Source organism: Triturus cristatus, chromosome 7, assembly GCF_964204655.1.
Source record: "Triturus cristatus chromosome 7, aTriCri1.1, whole genome shotgun sequence".
NCBI lineage: Eukaryota > Metazoa > Chordata > Amphibia > Caudata > Salamandridae > Triturus > Triturus cristatus.
This window is the reverse complement of record NC_140590.1, coordinates 1,229,428,935-1,229,443,468: the sequence shown is the minus strand read 5'-3', so window position 1 is coordinate 1,229,443,468 and position 14,534 is coordinate 1,229,428,935. Positions and strand designations below refer to the sequence as shown.

The 14,534-nt window shown below is 47.8% G+C and overlaps 1 protein-coding gene across 2 annotated transcripts in view; it reads right to left on the bottom strand.

Moving 5' to 3' along the window:
* Positions 1-14,534, bottom strand: part of LOC146811672 (microfibril-associated glycoprotein 4-like) — a 639,295-nt gene that overhangs the window by 212,455 nt on the left and 412,306 nt on the right. The window lies entirely within an intron of this gene.

Genomic DNA, 14,534 nt, shown 5'->3' with positions numbered 1-14,534 from the left:
TTCTGGAGAGCCAACCGCAAATGCAGGGTCTCTGCTAGATTCAACCAACCAAAGGCATTTATCCTGGAATTGGTAAAAGTGGAACCCAAGAAACTAAAGGTGGTTTGGAAACTAAAAGTCAATTAGGGAACACACTATGCAAGTATCTGGGATGGATCTTTGCTAAGGGAATTCTAGAGCCTGACTCCACAGCACTCACTTTAAGAGTTCCCTTCATGGTTCCCTCCCTTGAGTCCCTAGAGACTCTTCCTTTGTACCCAGTTGCTCAAACTGGTTCCTAATGAAATGAGCAAGGGCCTTTTAGTCCCTTTCTGTCCGTACATAGTCCTTCATCTGATCTACAGACATGGTGCTAAGGTCTACTCCCAACCCTGATTTTTCCATTATTTACTGTGCAGACTGTTTGTGCTGATGCAAATTGTAAATGGTTGTATGCCTTCCTCATACTCAGACTCCTAACACATTAAGCATTCCACCTGTTGTCTCCAATTGTCAAACTCCCTTTTTAGACGATCACGGGACGGGCAGGAGTTACTGGGCCTCACAGTGGTGGTTAGGGCCTTTTACTTCGGCAGTCCTGGGGTCCAGCCTACTAGGAACCCTGCAAAACTGGGCCAAGTACTACACCATCAGCACTTGAGTCAATGGTAGCGCTGGTCGAGCAATCCAAGGCTTTCGAGGGGGAAGTAGAGTGTCAATGTAGATGTAAACACACAACTCAACGCAACCTCTAGCAACCCCAATAAATCTGGTCCAGCCCAATACTGAGTTTCATGGAAAAAACAGTATTTATTACACACAACAGTTCAAATCTACCGCAGTGAAATAATCAACACAATCCCTTGCAGAGCCACTTCAAGGGCTACGGGCAAATTCACCTGAATCCCTCCCATCTAGGCCCTCTCCCTTGTCTGAAGTGTCTTTGTAATATATGAGGCGTCTCTCCCATAGGTTCAACTCCCCTCTACTCAAAGCATCCATTGACAACGTGTGTAACCAGTGCCTGGAAGTCTCATACAAAGTTCTCACATATGGCGCATCGCACCTTAGTCCACAAGGTTTAATGAGCCCCTCCTGCTGGTGTCTTACCCAGGTGCTAGCAACAACATAACAGCCCCCTTCTATGCTCTGACGTGTCTGGTGATTTCAGTGCTAGGATGGGAATACTTTCGGTGAAGCTGAATCCTTCTGTGGGGGTGTAAGACACTATTGGCAGAAGCCGGCGATCCAGAGGGAAGGTGAGAACCTTACACTCTTGCATAATCCTTCTCACCAGACAGGTTGCGCAGTTGATGGCAGGTAAGCAGCTGTTTGACTCCTTGGGCTTGATTGCCTAGACAAAGGTTCGCGGATCTGATGTCAAGGTAGTTGCCGTCCCGGCAAGGTCAGTTGATTCCTTGGTGGCCCTGACAAAGAACTGGGACAGCAATCCAGTTGTCTCACGGTGATGGCCCCCAATCGGTACCAACGGAAGATGGCTCACAACACCCAGGCAAACGGCCTTCAGTGCACTGTAGTGGTCTCACAACGTTGTCGGTCCCAATGGACCTTCGGATTAACACTTTACTCACTGGCATCCTTGTCCCCGGATCCCAGCAGGGCTCACACTGTTCAGACTTTCCTCCTCCTTCTTAAGTGCACATTGGTCTAGGCAAACAGGCTGGTGTTCCAGTGTCAGGGCAAGTGTTCTTGGCATCTATAAAAAAAAACTTGAAGGATCTACACAAATGACCCCTTTCTGAATTCAGAATTGTGTCTACTTTTCAGAAATGTATAGCTTTCAGGGATCCATTACTGGTTTCACACCCATTCTACCACTAACTGGAAGGAGGTTGAAAGCACAAAAAAATCGGCTATGTACCAAGTAAAATGCCAAAACTTTGTAGAAAAATTTGGTTTTCTGACAAAAGTCTGCCTGTTCCTAAAAGCTGGGAAGACTGTGATTTAAGCACTGCAAACCCTTCGTTGATACCATTTTCAGGGGGAGAAAACAGACGCTGTGTTCTGCAGGACTTTTTCCCCAAAAGTACCTGTATTTTGACTATTTTCTCAGTCCCCTCCAGGGAAATCCACAAACCCTGCGTACCTTTAAAATCCTCAGGGAGGTGGAAAAAAGGGACCAAATTTGGCGTGGATACCACGTGAATAAAACGTTATGGGGCCTAAGCGCGAATTACCTCAAACAGCCAAAAAAAGGCTTAGTGGTGGGGGGAGGGGCTAATGCCTAGCAGCGTAAGGGTAAAATGTGTTCTACAGATGCATCAACGATCTCTAATAATGAAAGCAAACAAAGACAGAAAAGTTGTGTTACAAACAAATAATACATAACATTTAGTTTACGTTCCTATTTAGTATCACATACGGGAATTTGCTAACTCTTAAAACAACCGGAAAGGTGGCAACCCCACTCACACAGCTTGCTAAAAATAAGAAAAAAACTAAAATCTGATTACCACTGCTTGGAGGTAAAGCCTTTTTCTGGGGAGGCAGGACCTCCTTTTGGCATGGGCGACATTTAGTCCCAGAGTGCCAATCCGCAGAGAGACATTTGGAAGTGCATGCATTAATGTCCTGCCGACGGCGGGGTCCCTCTTGGTTCAAATGATTCAGAATAAACTGCTGTCTTTTTTACTTGAAGAAAGGCCTTTTTATGCTTCTTTATAAAGTCCTTATAAAGTCCTTCTCTCCACCAACACCGCCCTCTGAACCACCAACAACTTGCCACTAGTGTGTGGTATGTAAAAACTTGGAGTTGTGTGAGGTTTCTTAGGTAATCTTTATTAGCACCCACGCACTAGCTAGGAAGAGAGATAAAGCCAGTACAGCAACATATAGAACTTAGAACTTCCTTGAATACTAATACTCCACAACCTTGTATAAACAAGTGCATGCAGCACAACACCAGCACAAGCAGTAGAACATAAACATTAAATCAACACCAGCTTGAGGAACCCTAAAGACCGAAGATCACTCTGCCCGTGAGTGCAACAGCACCCTGAAGGCCTGGCTGAACGACGGCAAGAAGTTCATGCTCTGTAAATATGTAATATATAATTGTCCAACCCTAATCGCTTCTTAAAATGTAATCTTGACTGAATTTGGAACTTGTATATATTTAACTCTAACCATTAGTATCTGTAGCGGCTTTTTGTACTTACTACCATTCTTATGTGAGTTTAGTTGATCTTTTTGTATCTTTTATTTAATTCATGTACTCTGAAGTCCTTATGTAATGTAACTGGTTCTATTGTAAAGCGCTCTGACACCTTTGGGTACAGTTCGTGCTATATGGGCGTGGCCAAGCAACATGGCCGACAGGACGTGAGCCTCTTGAGCTCCCAGTCCGTCCGCCTGAAATCCTGTTTTTTATCCTGCAAGAAGTTGCCGAAACCTGCCAAATAACGTCGGAATTGACTGGCATCGATTCCTGGATCTGCTGGAACTGAGCTTGGAGGCTCTGCGGGTCCCCTGGTGGCGGGGACCGAGAAGTGCATAGGAGGCCTCGATCGGGCCTGTGGGGAACGCACGCCAGAGATGGGACCTCGTCACGGCTCCCCTGCTTGGGCCTGAGCAGAACTGCCGGGCTGCGGTGCTCCCCCTTAGCACCCTGGACAATACTGGAGGCATTGGCCGTATGCGAACCGAGCTGCCATGGGAGCGGAGGAGGTGAGGACTGCTGCGGTGTTCCCAACTCGGGCCGGAGCGGTCAGCTGCGGGCCCAATCGGGGCGCCTGCTGAGCTCACGGACTGCAGCTGCTGGACGGGAGCGCTGGTGGGTCTCCTCCACTGCCCTTGAGCCCCTCGCCTATGTGTCCCACGCGCTCACCAGTGGTGTCGGTGGCTGCTGGCCTGCGGTCTGGCCCTGCGGAGCGTGCGGGCTGGAAGGACTCTGCATATTTGAGGCCCCCATCCAGCCCTCTAGGAAGACGAGGCGGATCCTGTGGAAGGGCTGAAAAAGACTGCGAGGGGAGAGGCATCTCAACTTGGTTGCCGCGCCCAGCGGGGGGCAGCGGGTTGTGCTCACCGGGCCTAGGCTGGGCCTGTACCCTGGCCTGGCCCACTAAGGAGTGTGAGCTGAGTATCAATCCGCTATGCTAGCTGAAATACTGGACCCCCCTGCACTAGTGATCTGCGCACAGCGCGGGTTGAGCTGCATCGGCTGGGGAATCAAGGAGGGAGCAGGCTCCATAGAGGGTGACTCTGTGGACAGGCGGTCTCCCATTGTTGGGCAAAGTTATTGGCTGTGGAATATTTAGCCTGCTACCCCCGATACTCATTAGCTGGGCAGGATAAAGAGGTCACAGATCGCAGCATTCCTGAGAACAATGGGACTTTGAGGGAACTCCCCACCCTTGGGGCTTTGCAGCGGTGGGAGGGCCACCCCTGCAACTGTGAAATTGAGAGGGCAGCCGCACGACCCCTGGTGGTGGGGCCTGCAGAAATGTTAACTTGTGCTGGGGGGACCTGCGCTTACTGGTCTGGTGGAGTAGTGAGCTCCCCCTGAGGAGGATCAACGACAACACAGCCCTCCTTGGCGGGCCCACTAGGGCAGAACTCATTTCAGCTATCCAGGGCTCTAGGAAGGCGCTTGAGGACCGAAAGATACTGTCTCTATAGATGTAAACCTACTACGAGCAGACCACCGCAAGGTGGCTGACAAAGTTACAAACGCCGAAACAGATATAGCAGAGCTGAAAGGTTAAATGGTAACACTCAAGCAGCAAGTGGCACAGATGTCCGTGGCTACGAGGGCAATGGAGAATCGCGCAGAAGAGGCAGAGGGAAGGGCAAGGCGCAGCAACATCTGTGTGCTGAGTATACCGGAAAAAGCAGAGCAGAGAGCAGCTGAACAATTTCTAGAACATTGGATTCATACCCAGCTTCGACCCAAGGGATTGTTGGACATGTTTGTAATAGAGAGAGCTCATAAGGCCCTTGTCCGACCTCCGCCCCATGGGGCGCAGCCCCGGACTATCATCGCCAAAATTCCCAACTACCGGGACAGAGACTGCATCCTGCGAGCAGCCCGGGAACACCAGAACCTCCAGTATGAAAGTAACAAAGTCGCTGTGTACCCGGACTACACTAAGCAAGTTCAGGACCTCCGCAAATCCTTTCTAGGGGCCAAGCGTAAGCTGCGAAAACTCAACCTGCAATACATGCTTCTGTACCTTGCTAAACTGAAAGTGTTGTTGGGGGGGCAAGGTGCATTTCTTCGACTCCCCAGAGGATGTCTGGGAGTGGCTCGAGATCCAGGGAGATGGGCTGCCCCCTGGGGAGGCGCAGGGTCAGAAAAGATAGTGGGGAACAAGACCAGACAAGGGCCCCTGGCGTGGCAGCAGAGAGGTCGAGTGGAATCACAGAGCATACCTGAGTCTTCGCAGCGGAGGATCACGGTGGGAGAGGATGGATCACTACATCTGAATGCCCCTGTGGACGAAGACATGACCACTAACTCACTGGAAGCTGCTTCTGTTGGCCTGGATGTCCAGTCTCAGAATCTACAACTGTCAATAGACACTGTGCCTGTGACTTTGCTAGAAGAGGCCCCGGAGAGAGAAAAGGACTAAGTGATGAGTATAAAAGCTCTGGTATTATTAGTAAAACAAAAAGAACTGCAACGTAACCACTTTATGCATGTATGGTAAAAATGTATAATGTCACTTGCTGATGTGGTGAGAAATGGTTGGGTGCTCGACCGGGAGGGAGGGGGCGGGCTTTGGTCACTTGTAGAAGAGAATAGACATGACTGGGAGTCCTTTGAATAATTGAACATAGATGTGTAAGAGGGGTAATGTCTCAAATGGCAGTGTGACCACGGCTAGGTAAGGGCAAGCAGACTGGGGATAAAAGCTTATTGGTTGCCCCTGTTGGGCTTCTTGAGGATGCTGTGCATGTCCTGGCATGAGCAGAGGGTGGGCAGTATCGTCAGTGATGTTAGCCAGGTATTGTCTGTGGGTGGAGGGGGGTTCTGTTTAGTTTTGTGTTTATGTTCTAAGGCAAGTTATGTTATGAGGATAAGCGGGTCAAAACATGAGGGCGGTGAGTCTAGGCACATTGCCGGACAGGAATTACGAACAATTGAATATGGCACGCGACGTAAAGTTCCTTAGTTGGAATGTCAGGGGGTTGGGCACCTGCACCAAACAACAAAGAGTCCTTTTCTTTCTTAAAAGGCACAATATAATGTTTGCATGCCTGCAAGAGACACATCTAAACAATGCTGGGCCTACACGGTTGGCAAAAAAATGGAGGGGCCTGGTGTTTCACTCCTCGTATTCTACTTATGCTAGGGGTACTCTGATCTGGGTGGCTCCTGGCACCCCATTCATGCTACAGTATGCTGAAACTGATGTCGAGGGCCCGCTATGTACTATTGAGGGGGAAGTTGGACGGTAAACACGTAACTATACTGAACACTTATGCCCCCAATATCGATGAGCCCCATTTTTATGACGCTACAGGATCTGATCGCTGGTGTCCTGGATGCCCTAGCACTGTGGTTAGGGGACTGTAACTGTGTAATGGACCCTGATCCGGAAAGATGTACACCCAGGAGGGGAACCAAGCCACTGATGACTCAGCAGTTGCAGAAGGTGATGCACGATCTGGGCTTAACGGATGTTTGGAGAGACCATCATCCAACACAGAAGCTATACTCGTTATACACCTACACCTAATACGTACAGCCAGCTAGGCAGGGTCTTAGCGACGGAACATCCCGCATTCTTAGCAGCAGAAATAATTCACCTGGCACGCTTCCTGTCTGATCATGCATCAGTGTGCTGCTCGGTGCAGTGGGCTGCCAGGGAACACGTCCCGCGCAGCTGGCGGCTACCCGCTGATATCCTGGAAGATCATGTCGGCAGAGAGACAATCTCAAACACACTGACAGAATACATGTCTCTCAATTGGGGCACTACAGACAATAGAGCGAACAAGTGTGACGCAATGAAGGCAGTGATCCGGGGGGGCAGCAATGAGATTGACATATTGCGTTCGGAAGCAATTGCAATCGGAGCTGCGAGACAGAGAAGACTCACTAGCAGAGCTCAAGTCAGGATCACACGGTCAGGATGACACCCAGGAGCGAGAGCGTGCACTGCGAGAGTAGATTGCAGATACATGGGACAGGCTGGACAAATACACACTTACCAAATATCGACAAAGATTACACGCAGAGGGAGATAAGTCCAGCCGACTACTGGCTTGGATATTACGCAAGGAACAGGCCCCCCCCCCCCCCCCACTGATTACAAGCTTATGCAGACAGTCAGGTGAGCTAGTATTTACCCTTGCATTTATGTTGGAGCAATTCCGGCAGCACTTGGGGAAAGTGTACATGGCTGACTCGTCGGTCAGAGCTGAGTCCTACACTCCATTTTTGGAAGTTCTCCAACTGAGGAAGTTGTCTGAAGAAGCTAGGGTAGAGTTGGACGTGCAGATAACTGAAGAAGAGATAGTGGAGGCAATAGCAGACATACCCAAGGCCAAGGCTCCTGGGGGCGCTGGGCTACCAATTGAATATTACCAGGCATATTCGGCAAAGTTAGCCCAACCGTTGTTACAGACATTTGATGAATGCTTTGTAAATGAGATATTGCCTCCAATGATGCGCGAGGGTGAAATTTGTATGATGCCTAAATTGGGTGGGTACAGGCAGGACACGGCGGCTTACCGACCGCTGACAATGATTAACACTGACATAAAAGTTCTATGTAAAGTGCTGGCTAAAAGACTGGGCCTGCACATGGGGTATCTAGTTCAGGAAGATCATTGCGGTTTTATTTCGAGCAGTAGCACGTCCATGAATATACGACGCTTGACACATGTACTACACGAGACACAGACTGCCCCTGAGAAGATGGCGCTGGTCACCATTGACCTTGAAAAAGTGTTTGATACAGTGGACTGGATATACCTGCTGGAGATACTTAGGATCTCGGGGTCGGGCCACAGTTCTGTAGGTGGGTTAGAATACTATACACGAAACCAGCAGTCAAGTTGCGACTGGGTCAAACCGGGTGAGTGCAGTGGTCACTGGTGCAAGGTACACGGCAGGGATGCCCCCTGTCTCCGTTGCTTTTTGCTCTGGCCATAGAGCCTATGGCGGTATGAGCCAGACAGGATTTAGGCTGCTGGAGTATACAAATAGGGAATACTACTCACCTTATGTATGCGGATGACACGCTATTCTATGTCACATCCCCACAAGAGGCAATTCCGAAACTCCTGCAGTTGCTGGACCAATTTGCAACATATTCTGGATTGCGCATTAACAGGCGAAAGTCTTTGGCGTTCCCCCTGGCAGGACTAGGAGAACTCGGACTGGAGGAGCTGCCCAGTTTGGGACTGAGATGGGAGACAGACCACTTTCGGTACCTGGGTGTACAGGTAGCACAACGGGACGCAAAAATACTTCAACTGAACATGAATAGGGTAGTTGAGTCTTTGAGGCACTCAGTAGAATACTAAAACACGTTGCCACTGTCCTTACTGGGCAGAATAGCCGTGGCAAAGATGGTGGTGTTGCCTAAGGTATTTCGACAATTGAACTCAATACTAATATCCCTATTTTGGGCGGGGAAACGTTGCAGAGTAGCGCTACAGTCCTTTCTAAGCGATACGAAGATGGGGGTCTGGGGGTACCCAGATTTGACCTATATTACTATGCGGTGAACCTTCAGCATGCAGCGCAATGGTTAGATGAGGGTGACAACTGGGAAAAACGTTAACTTAGCGGCCAAGTGCAGCCAGAGAATTTGCCTGTCATGCTGATGGAGGGTGCAGGTGTGAGTATGGAACTACCATACATAGTCTGACAAACTGCATTTATGTGGCAGAACTTCATGGAACGGGTGCCTGGGCGGGTTCCATTCCACCCGGAGTTACCCATCAGGCAGTTAGCCCCAGTGCGAAGGATGGTACAGAGCATGTACTTCCAGGCTTGGAGGGAGGGTGGTTGTATGGTTGTTGCGGACTTATATATAAATGACACTTTCATCACTTTTGAACAGGCGTGCGAGGGATTTCACCTGGGACAGGGGCAGTATCTCCAACAGGTGGGCCTAGTGAAACTGGCCAGGGTTATGTGGCCCACTAATCCAAATATGCCTCAGACAACCGAGACGTTTCACATACTATTAACGTTTGGCAATGGGTGTAGGCTAGTATCGCTGCTATATAAAGCTATGAGAGTGGATTCTGGATCCCTAGCCCTTAAGGCATGGGACGCATGGAACGAGGACCTGCAGGTTCCATTAGCGGAAAAAAGCTGGTTGAGGGTATGTGCATTAACACGCAAGGTATCTTGCAATTCCCGCCTGAAGCTGCTGCATAATACCTTTTTGCAGCGGGTGTACATTACTCCTGTGAGGCTCCACCGCATAGATGCCAGCCGTCCTCATGAATGTCCTAGATGTAACAGGTCCCATTCGGGGTTCATGCACCTGGCATGGGAGTGTCCAGAGATACAGCAGTACTGGATCAATGTAGTATCGGGGATCCGGGTAGGGCTAGGGACTTTGGTAGAGGCCAAACCAGAACAATGTCTCCTGGGGCTGGCTCCGTAACCTAAGGACCGGAAAATGGCCAATAAATTGTTACAACACTCACTGGTATGGACCAAACGGAGGGTGGCTATATGCTGGATGAGTGTACAAGCCCCAACATTCGGAATCTGGATAAGGGATGGGGGGGGGGGGAGTGGTCTCTTGCAGAAGAGCTGCATATGAAAACCTGTCGGAAAGACGAGAAGTTAGATGAGGACATTGCACTCTGGAAAGAGTTATGCGGGGGTTTGTTAAACCCAACGTGCAATGGAAATGTTCAGGACAATGGATCAGCGAATTGTAAAGTTGGTAATTGTGCAATACCATACTATGTACGATGGTAAGTATCCCGTTATGTCATAACTGAATATATACTTACGATTTGTGTATAGGACTCAGATGCAAATTGGAAACATGCTGGATGGTGATATGTTGTTGAACTCTATGTACGACCGCTCAGTTGTTGTGGGAAAAAATAACTAAAGATTCTATCATGGAACATAGCTGGATTAAGGAACAAATTATTAGTACCGGAGTGGTTTACCTTTATGGCAAACCATGACATCTGTTTGATGCAAGAAACTTGGGCCCTGGAAGGGAGTGTATGTCATGGTTTTGCGACCTTCGACATTCCTGCAGATTCTAGAGGCAAGGGCCGCCCTTCCGGTGGCTTATCTATTTGGGTAGGAACACACTTGGGTATACAGGCCACTGAGCTTGGAACAAACTCTTTAGATATCCAATGTGTTCTATTAATCCTTTCTGATAAGTCACGAGTGGCCATTATAAATATCTATTCCAGGCCCACCTTGAATGGAAATGAATCAAACACTATTACCATGCTTGATTCCTTCATCCAGTCTCTTGACCCTACTATAACGATAATCTTGTGTGGTGATTTTAATTGCCAGTATGAACCTCTGAGCTTTCCCGATCATGGCAATCATGATGAAGTTGATTCGCTGGGGTGCATTCCAGCCCCCGCGATAGCCCCAGTAAGGGCTTGGACCAAGCTGGTACTGCAAATCAAATCCCTTACACTCGCAATGTCCTTATGGGCATGCAATGGAAGGTTTGATAATGCTTGCTCTGGTCTACCAACATTTAATAGGTCTAATAGCACTTCTATTTTAGACTATATCCTAATAGAAGCTAAACACTGGGATAAGCTTAAAGATTTTACGGTTGTAAACAGACAAGACAGTGACCATAATGCCCTGGTTTTGACGCTCAAGCCAGGTGCTTTTGGCCTATCTAACCCAGACCCAAGTACATTGATGGCTCCTCCACCGTATATCTTATCTAATAATAGGAGAAGAGTCAAATGGCCAATATGTCTGGACTCACCAATACGTCTTGCAGCAATTTATCAGATTGCCATTCCACTCATTAGTGAAATGGGGGGCCTCGCCTCCCCTAGCCAGGCTACAGAGATACACAGGAAGTTGACCACGAGTCTTGGTGAAATATTTTATCCAGTCGCCAGGGCCCTGTATTCAAGGGTCAAAACACATCCCTGGTATGATCACGCCTGCAAAATTGCAAAGAGAGACATGCTTGCAGCAATTAAATCCAAGGTTACATCTAATATTAGAGCACTTAGGTTATCCTATAAGAAGGAATTGACTAGGGCCAGGAGAGAGTGGGAGGAATCCAGATGGAATGATATGAGACAAGCACTCCTCCTCAAGGATCACAAGAGTTTTTGGGCCATTGTCTCTTTTTCATTGAGAGGCGATCGGGAGGAGGGGGTACCAAATATTGCTCCCTTAGTGTGGGAGGCACATTTTAAAGAACTTTATTCCAGCCCCGATTTGAGGGCTACTGTCTATCAGGCACAGGATAATACACCATCTCAAGGGACTGCTGTATTTGCAGACCCCCCTTTCTCCATAGTAATTTAGGATTAGGGACGAGCTTACAGGACTTTTGCGTTGGGAATGAGGCCGACCATTATTCTGATCCAATTTCTCTTAAAGAAGTTGAATCTGCAATTGAGGGATTGCCCCTAAATAAAGCGCCAGGCCTTGATAAGCTCCCGGGGGACCTTTTCCGCTCCCAACCCAAAATCTGGGCTCCATACCTGACTGTTCTGTTCAATGCGGTCCTGCAAGGTTCAGCGTTGCCAGAGACATGGCTTGGAGCCGAGATCGTTCCAATATTTAAGAAGGGCTGTCCACTAGCCCCATCCAATTACAGACCCATCAGTTTACTGGATACCACTCAAAAACTGATGGGCAGAATACTTTTGAATAGAGTATTAGATTGGATGGAGGCGAACAAAATATTGACTCCCTTGCAAGCCGGCTTTCGAACGGGAATTTCTACTCTCGACCTGATCTTCCGGCTTCAGGTCCTCTACTGGAAAACCGCAAGAGTGGAGGGTGGCAGCCTCTACCTCGTTTTTGTGGACCTGCGGGCCGCATTTGATCTGGTCCCCAGGGAGAAACTCTGGACGGTGTTGAAGGAACTTGGTCTCCCACTCCATCTACTTGACGTGCTGGTCCGCTTTCATACAGGGAACTTCGCACAGGTGAGGTGTGGGAAGAATGGGGAGCTATCAGCTCGTTTTCCTGTAACCCGGGGGGTTCGCCAGGGTTGTGTACTGGCTCCCACATTGTTCAGTTTATATGTAAATGGTCTGATTAACGAATTAAATAGTCTTAGGGATAGTGACGCCCCGTTTTTGGCTTCTGGTCGGGTGCCCGCTCTGATGTTCGCGGACGACACATTGTTGTTGTCGCGGACATCATCGGGTATCCAGCGGGTTCTGGACGGCTTTATGATCTTTTGTGCCTCGAGGGGATTGGAGATCAATCTGGGGAAAACTAAGTTTATGATCTTCAATCCCCCGAGGCACACCCGCCCGAACCCTGCACTAGCTGGTGTCCCCCTAAAAAGAGTTAAGACCTTTATTTATTTGGGAGTCACGCTGACTGAGCACTTTGTGTGGGACGCTCAAGTAGCTAAATCCTCCCTGAGGCTATCTCAGATAACGGGAGGAATTGGAAGATTCCATAGACTCTCTATATTCAAACCTGTCACTCCTGTACTAGAGATTTACAAAATACAGGTGAGGTCAGCGGCCTTGTATGCTGCTGAACTGTGGAGCCATACAAACACATCCAACTTACAGAAGGTAGAACATGCTTTTATGCGTGGCTTGGTTGGTCTTCCCCAGAGCACACCTCTAATACCACTGCGTTTGGACATGGATCTAGAATCCGTTAGTGACCTGGCGGCTGTACGACCACTACTATTTTGGAGAAGGCTATGGTCTGTCCCCGAACTTGCAACTTTCAGAGGGGAATTTACTGCAATTTGGAGACAGCTAAACTATAAGAAAATACCATGGCTACTCCATATAAAGACCTCCCTCTATCAAGTTGGTTTGCCCCATCTCTGGGATACCCCGGCCATTAGCTGTGTGAGGACTCAAAAGTCAAAGATACTGGCGGCTGTAAGACTTTATAATTCCAAAATGTTATGCTGCTCGACCACTTTGGGTAGGGTGACCTCTGAGTTCTTAATGGTGAAAACTGATTCTGGCTTTGAGGTATTCTTGGACTTAGTACAGCCTCCTTTAGCTAGAAAATTATATATTCAGTTGAGGCATGGTTCCCTGCCAATCGGGGCGTTAATATCTAGATGGGATAAAATGATGGAGGGCATCTGCCCAGCCTGTAAAATTTGTAATGAAGACATTATTCATATCATGTTCTTCTGCCCAGCTTATAGTATGACCCGGAAATGTTGGCTTGTCCCTTTGTGCAAAAATTTGGGCCTCAGACAGTGTGCACAAGCATGCAGAGTTTTGACGAATGACACTAATCCCCTCATTGTTTATGCAGTTTCCCGCTTTTTACATGGCATGTGGCGGAGAAGGATGAATTTTACTTGATGAAATGCTTTGCCTTAGTTTTATTTTTTTTCTTTAACCATGATAACTCATTGTTTAATAATTTTCTTAAACATTTCTTCTATTTATGGTCTTATTCTTGTACTTGTATATATTTTATTGTACTTTTATGGTCTTATGACTGAAATAAAGTTATTCATGAAATATATATATATATATGTATATATTTAAAAAAAGTTCGCGCCATATAAAATTGCATAAATAAATCAATAAATAAACAATAGTAAAGCGCATTACTACACAGTGTGATAAACCTAAGACGCCAATCAATGATCTGATACATGACTGGCGAAAACAAAATATGCACCGCGCTATCTATAACTGCAAGGAGAAAGCCAAATTTCTTACCGGCACCGCTCTATACGAGCAAGGGGCCAGCACGCTTCACTGAGGTGAACCAACATTCTGCGGAGAGCCTCTGCCCCTCTCGCTACAGAACTCCTGAAATCTCTTTTTATCACATAACGTAATGTAGCGCTCTTAAACTTCCCACCTAAAAAAGGCTCAGCGCTCTAAGGGGGGAAGAGGGCGATAAGTGGGCTTTTTACGACGATAAAGCGGGAGGTTCGATCGTTTTCAAAATAAATGATGTGGTCCAGGATAAATGATGTGGTCCAGGATTCGAGCCTCGAGGTCGCGTCCACATCATGTGATTCTGGGCAAATCACTTAATCTCCCCGTGCCTGAATGTGTAATGTAAATACGGTGGTATGTAAAGTGCTCCAATACCTTCGGTTCGAGTTCGCGCTATATAAATATGGAACAAAAAATAAAAAAGTTGAAGGTGACAAGGTGTGCACTCAAATAAAGAAGAACTCAGCGGCCATCTTGGATCGGCCTTTGTCCTCTTCCAAAAGGAAGTTACTATCGTTATTCTTGAGCTGCCCAATAAGACCCGTAGATCGATGGGTTGCCGGCGTATTTGAAACGAAAACGGCCCTTTTCCGTTTTAAAATATGTTTTTGTAGACTCAAGAGAAACCACTGGGCTTCTTTGTCAAGTTAAAAAAAGAGCTTGTTTCGTTTAATACTTTCTGGTTGCGTTGCCGCCGGCACGTGAGGGGT